Below are 6,661 nucleotides of genomic sequence, written 5' to 3' on the forward strand. Positions count from 1 at the left end.
ATCCGAGGAAAATGCTCCAGGGACTGATCCTGTCCAAGCCCACAGAGCAAAATGAACACCCTCCTTCTGCCAGGCTCGTTCCTTCCCGGTGATTTCCATTATTATTCCGTTTTCATGTTGCAATAAATAATGTCATTACCAACAGCCAGGTGCTGATTAACAGGCTCCCTGCTCCCTGGCAGGGACACGGCCAGGCTGGGGACAGGAGAGCTCCTGCCCAGGGAGGCTCCTGGGTCCTGTGTCCATCCAACAACGGGACAGGAAGTTTGGAAAAACAATAAACTGCCACCACCTTTGCCAAACTGAAATGATAGCTACTGATATCAATTTCAAGTCTATTTAATGAGGGATAATTAACCCACCCATCACAGGGCCACGGGATACACCAGTTGGAAATTTTCCAGTTAATGCTATTTGATATTTCTGCCTGATTTTCAAGAATTTAATTGATGTCTTAATTATGAAAGATACCTGTATTAACTCCATTCTCAGACAGTTCCTGTCACTGCTGTGATTTACAGAGGCTTGTGGGTCTCTCCCTGCCAGTCCCCACTGTGGTCCCTTCCCCTTGGAGGCATCAGGGATACCTTCCACTAGCCCAGGTGGTTCCAGTTGGATGATCCCATTTCTTCTGCCTTTCCAAACCCTTCTCCTCTTGAAACCTGAGGGCAGTGGCCAGGACCTGACCATATTTTGGGCTGTGTCCCTGGCCTGGAGGGACTCAGGCCCCTCCCAGCACACCCCAGTCAGGCAGTTCTCCCCACTGAGCTTAAAAATGCCACAGCTGCCACCACAATTAAAAATGCAGACAGGGAAATCAGCACACAGCAAGCAGAGAGAGTATTTATAGCTCCTTATGTAAAGCAGATACAATGGAGCCATTTGGAGCTGGAATGGGCTCAGTTCTCCTCCCTCATGGAGCAAACTGCAGATCCCAGCAGATCCCAGCCCACTCCAGGCCTGCTCTGCTTGGTGAAGGGGATCCAGCACCGTCCCTCCGCAGGACACAGCCCACAGTGGTGGACCAAGGAGAAATCAGAGGGTTTATGGTCTGTGGGAGCTCAGGTGCCTGGGAATGATGAGCACATCCTGCTCCACACTTCCCTGAGCCCACACAGGCACTCCCTCCACCCTGCCCTTTTCTGGAAAGCATTAATTGCCATTACTCATCAGGAGCACCCCGAGACAAGAACCCCATGACCGAGGTCTCACAGATTCTCACAACTGATCAATGAATTCCAAAAGGTCGTTCTGAACTGCTTTGAACAAAGTGCAAGCACATGAAAAGGGGGTTATTGCTTCCTGAACATCTCAGCCCGTTCCCTTCTGATGTGCTGGTGAATTAGATATTAAATCCACAGATGAGCTAAATGAGTTAATCGTGGCTAATGTCATTACCAGCAGTAGCAGAGGAATCAAAGATGATTAGCCACTTGTCATAAAGTCTTAGCACAGAGGACAGAGAGAATTAATTTGTCCTACTGACCTGCTTTTGGTTTCCACAGGCTTCGGATCAATGCATGCTGGAAATACAGGAAATAAACAGGCAGAAAAGGAATTCCAGGATGATAAAACAGCTGAAATACATGGGAAAGGTGAGACTTGGAAGTGATGTTCTGGAAAAGCAGGAAAGCGTGGAGATAGGGAGGCAGAGAATTGCCAGCCAGCCACCTGTGCTCTCCCCTCACCTGAATTATCCCGTGACTCTGAGGATGTTCACTGTGCTCCCCCTTGGGAATCACTCCCCAGCCAGGACTCTCCAGCAGCCCTGACTCCCTTTGGGCCAGGCTGCCCCAGTCCTGGCCACAGACAGCATTTCCATGGATCAATAGGGCTGGAGACCTTGTCCTCCCCCAGCCATGCCTGCTGCCTGCCTTTTCCTCCCTTGACACAGCCGATTTCCCAGAGGAGATGGATGGATCCTCCAGCAGCACTGTGTATTTAATATGTGCTATTTATCACCCACCTTGTCACCCCAATGAGAGAAGTGTGTGCCTGCACAATAAACATGCAAAAACTCCCGCTGCGTTTGGTTGATCCTCTGATGGCCATCAATAAATATCAGGGATTGGGAGTGACTCGGGACAATTCTAATAAATTAAATATTTACATTATTATTATTGTTATTGTTATTGTTATTGTTGTTGCTCAGCTTCTCCCCAGCCCTTCCCATTTCAGTGTGTGTCAGCCTGCAGCAGCTCCTGTTTTCATTGCATCAGGCTGCCAGAGCAGGAGGAACTGTGCTGGTTCCATCAGTGCTGCTGTCTGGGGAAGGGAATTATCAAAGGGAAATCAGGGATCGGTGCTCTGACATAGCCCTGTCCTACAAGCTCAGTCCCAGGGCTGCCACTCGCCTCAGAAACAAAGTGGGACCAAGGCTGGGACATCAGCACTGAGCTGGCTTCTCCAGAAGATCCCCCCAAACCTTGGATCACAGGGTCATAGGTTGGGAAAGACCTCCAAGATCATTGTGTCCAACCTCTGACAGCATCCCACCTTGTCACCAAGTGCCACCTCTGCAGGGCCTTGTGCCACAGGGCTCCTGGATGGCTCCCAGGGATCCGTGCCTGCTGGAGCCAAATCGGGTCAAAAGGACCCACTGACCACTCCTGGCTGTGATTTCCACCGATACCAGACCTCGTCCTTAAGCAGGGCTTTGGTACAGCCCCGAGTCTGCCCTCGGTGCCAAACGCTCCTGCCCAGGCTGGAGGTGAGCTGTGGTCTCCATCAGCTCCATGCTCTGGGGCTCTTGGCCCAGCAGGGGAAACAATTCCATCAAATTCCGTCAAAACCATGCATTTGGCCAGTGGAGCATCCCTGTGCTTTTTCAGAAATCAAGCAGCAACACTTTCAAAACAACCTGTGCAAAACCCTTTTCTCATCAGCAGCCAATTGCCTTTATGAAATCTGAAGGTTCGTTGTCACCACATCTGGTGGCACTTCTGGAGGCCTTGCTTAGAGCCACCACCACTCAAGAACTGCCCATGGCAACGTCAGGGGCTCCCTGACAGTTCTGCCTGACCCTGTCCTCTGTCAGTAAATAATCAAGTGTGCCCTGACACTGAATCTTGTTAAATTACTGTTTTATATCAATAAATAAGTTGGCACTTCTCTTGCTAGAGTGAGCTGTGACTCCCTCACGACACTGCCCTCTCACAAAGCAGACAAGACCCAACTTGACCCAGACATTTTCTCCATCTCAGCCTGGCGAGCTGAAACCATTTTCTCCTCATGAATCAGCGGCCTCCACCAGCTTTCTCTGTCTCCTTTTCATTGTCACTCCTAGGCCAGCCCCATTTCTGCCACACAAATACAGTTGACTTTCTTAAGCACTGCTCAGCATCTCATACAGAGACTTCTCAGCATCACAGACTATTCCCAACTATCTCTTTAATCATGAGCAATTCACTGAAAAAGCCTAAAATAGTGCTTTTTTTGGTCCTTATGAGGAGGGGACCAAGTTTTGTGGAAGAGGAAGATGAGTAATGAGGTTGTGCTGAGGGTGTTTGGACAAGCAGCACAGAACTGCTGTGAAATCTCCTGCTCTGGAAACCATCCTGGGAACTCTCAGCAGTTTTCTTCCTACCTGAGCAATGCACAGATTGCAAAGTGCAAGCAAAGACAGAACAGGAGTTTATTTGCAAATATAAGCATGAATCACTTTTCCCTAAATGCTCCACTGGCTCAAGGAGCCACCCCATGTGCTCGTGCCTGAGTTTCCATCTGCGGAGGGAGCGGGAGCAGCTGCTGTGCTGTTCCAGGCAGTCTGGAAATGAGGAATGGCCCTGCTTGCCTTGCTCCGCTCCTGATTCCCAGCCCTGTGTCCAGCCCACCCAGCTTGGCAGAATCTTTTCATTCCCCACAGCAGATTTTGCCCCAAACAACCCCTGCCTCGCCCTGTGGGATCCAGAGCCACGCCCTGGCCAGGCACCCACTCTTTCCAAACAAGTGTGTGAATAAAGCTGCATAACCCCAAATACTTGAGCCTTTTCGAGGTCACAGCTCACACAGAGATGTGTCAGCAGGCACTGCCTCTCCCTGCCCTCAGGAGGTGCCTCCCCGGATGGGGGAGAGGAGAAAGGGCTGATTCCAAAGCTCCTGGGTATGGACCCAGGGCCAGGGGTTTGGCTGCACGAAGGAAAAGTCCCTGACATCTGGTCAGGCTGAAATTCCTTCTCACTCTGATGCTGTTCTTTGTTGCACAAAGAAGCTGCAGGAGGACACACGAAGGTCCCTGCACAGGGCAGGGAGTCTGAGATAACTTTGCATGAGGAAGGAGAAAAGTTCTCTCCAGGGATTACAATAAATTGCCACCTTCTTTTCCCAAGGGCTCCTATGAAACACTTGAAAAAGTGACCTCATTAATTAATGAGATGGGTTAAGGCTCTCTCCACATACTCTGCTTAATTGCAATTCTGTCATTCCCAACAAATTCTCAAAGCCATATTGATTATTCAAAGCTCTGTCCAATCAATAAAACAATAAACCATGTATGCTTAAAAAAGTGATTAAAGAGATAAATACAGGAGACACTTTAAAGCAGCCACATCTTCCTGCAGCCACTTATCCAAGAGCAAGCAACAGTAAATCTGTTTCAACGTCCTCATCTAATTGCAGGGGGGGTGATTGCCTCCTAAATTTATTTTAATCCCTAATCCATGCACAGAGCAGCTCCAAACAGAAATCATCCCAAACTCTAATGCTCCCAAATTTCCCTTGGCTGCTCGCTCTGTGCCCTGCACAAACGATAGTCATGGATGAGCAGGGTAGGAGAGGCTGTGGCCAGGGAGGGAGGCTGTGGGAGCTGCCTGCCCGGGCTGACAGGGTGGGCAGGAGGGCCAGGAATCCTCAAGGACAAGTCTAATGGGAAGCTGCAGGAATATCATGGCTGAAGCTTCTTTATTGCAGAACAGGCAGCTGTGTCCTACAGCAGCCCCAAACGTGGAGCAACCCCACAGCCTGGAGCAACCCTACACCCTGGAGCAGCCCCAAACGTGGAGCAATCCCACACCCTGGAGCAGCCCCAAACGTGGAGCAACCCCACAGCCTGGAGCAGCCCTGCAACCTGGAGCAGCCCTACACCCTGGAGCAGCCCTACACCCTGGAGCAACCCTACACCATGGAGCAGCCCCACACCCTGGAGCAGCCCTATACCATGAACCAGCCGCACACCCTGAGCAGCCCCACTCATCCCTGGCTGGAGCTACATCTGCTGGAATCCAAGGCCCAGGAAAGTCCATCCATTCCTCATCCCTGACTGGATCTGTCCTGGTCTCGGCGTGGCTGATGCTCCTCCAGATTTGCTTCTACTTGACGCCAGCACTGAGCACCCACCCCACCTGCAGGGACCCCTGGAGCCATTCCCACTCCTCCTGGGTCACAGCAGGAAAACCTCGTGTCCTCCCAATGTGTGAGGCTGTCCCAGCTCCCCCCAGTCTGTCACCCTGCCCTCTCCCTGAGATGTGGATCAGGACAATCATCTCCACTCCCACACTGCTCCAGAGCCCATGCCCGGATCCAAGGCAGTAACCGGTGTTGCTGGAATCCATTCTCATGGGGTTACTGGTGTGTCTGTGGGAGAGGGGCTTGGCCTCCCCCTGGCCCAGCCAAGCACCCAGGGCTCAGCCCTGTCCCCGTGCCCACAGGGACACTCCCCATGTGCAGGGCTGGAATCCATCACTGGGTTTGAGACTCTTCAGCAGAAAGCCCCAGTTCCCACGTTGGCCCAGCCTTTTTCTCCTTCAGAGAAACAAATTATTTGTATTTGTACAACTTATCATGGATTTGGAGCTAAGAGATCCCCAGGGCTTCCAGCTAGAAAGGATCCAAGGTAAGGGCTTGAGGCTCAGGGGAGAAGAGGAAAAAGCACTTCTGTGCTTGAGGTGAGTTTTTTATTCTTCCCTTTTCATATTCTTTTATTGAAAACATTGTGATTTAACAAGTACAGTCGTTGTTGAACATAAATAAATAATGTGGAGAACTGGGACATGCAAAGCTCTGTGATTGCATAAATATTCAAGCTGCAAAAGAAATAGAAGATTTCAAAGGTGCAAACCTAATTATGACGTTGTTATCTCTCCCCCTGTAGTAATTCAAACATAAAGAACAGTTCCCTGTGGGCTGGTGGGGACGTCTGAAACGCTGAACCTGGAAAATGCAGCATCCTGGCACAGCTCAGGCTCCTCTCACCCTCCCACACAGCTCAGCTAAACCGAGGGCACAGCCTGGAGCTGTCCCCAAGTCCCCCACGAGCAGAGCCTCGGGGCTGGCAGGGCAGTGACACCTCTGGCTTGCTCTCCCTGAAGCCCTCCCACTTCACTTGGTGCCACGAGGGACGATGTGACACTGGTGACACACTCACCCCGTGGTCCTTCGAGATGTTTCTGCGACAACTCCAGGCCACTCCCATCAAATTTGTCACCTGCCACCTCCCCTGCCAGGTTTCTGCCCAGCCTGGAGTGATGAGCACACAGATGTCCCCATCCTCCTGCATGGCTCCCACAGCTGGAGGTGACTCTGTCCTGGGAAACCTCCCCTGGGCTGGGCAAGGCTGGGAGGTGCTCGAGGTCCCCTTGTTGCTCTGCCAGCACTTCACAAAGGAGCCCAAAACTCACAGGATCACAGAATTATTAAGGTTGGAAGGGACCTTTGCAGATCACTC

This window comes from Corvus moneduloides, chromosome 19 (genome assembly GCF_009650955.1).
Source record: "Corvus moneduloides isolate bCorMon1 chromosome 19, bCorMon1.pri, whole genome shotgun sequence".
Classification (NCBI taxonomy): domain Eukaryota; kingdom Metazoa; phylum Chordata; class Aves; order Passeriformes; family Corvidae; genus Corvus; species Corvus moneduloides.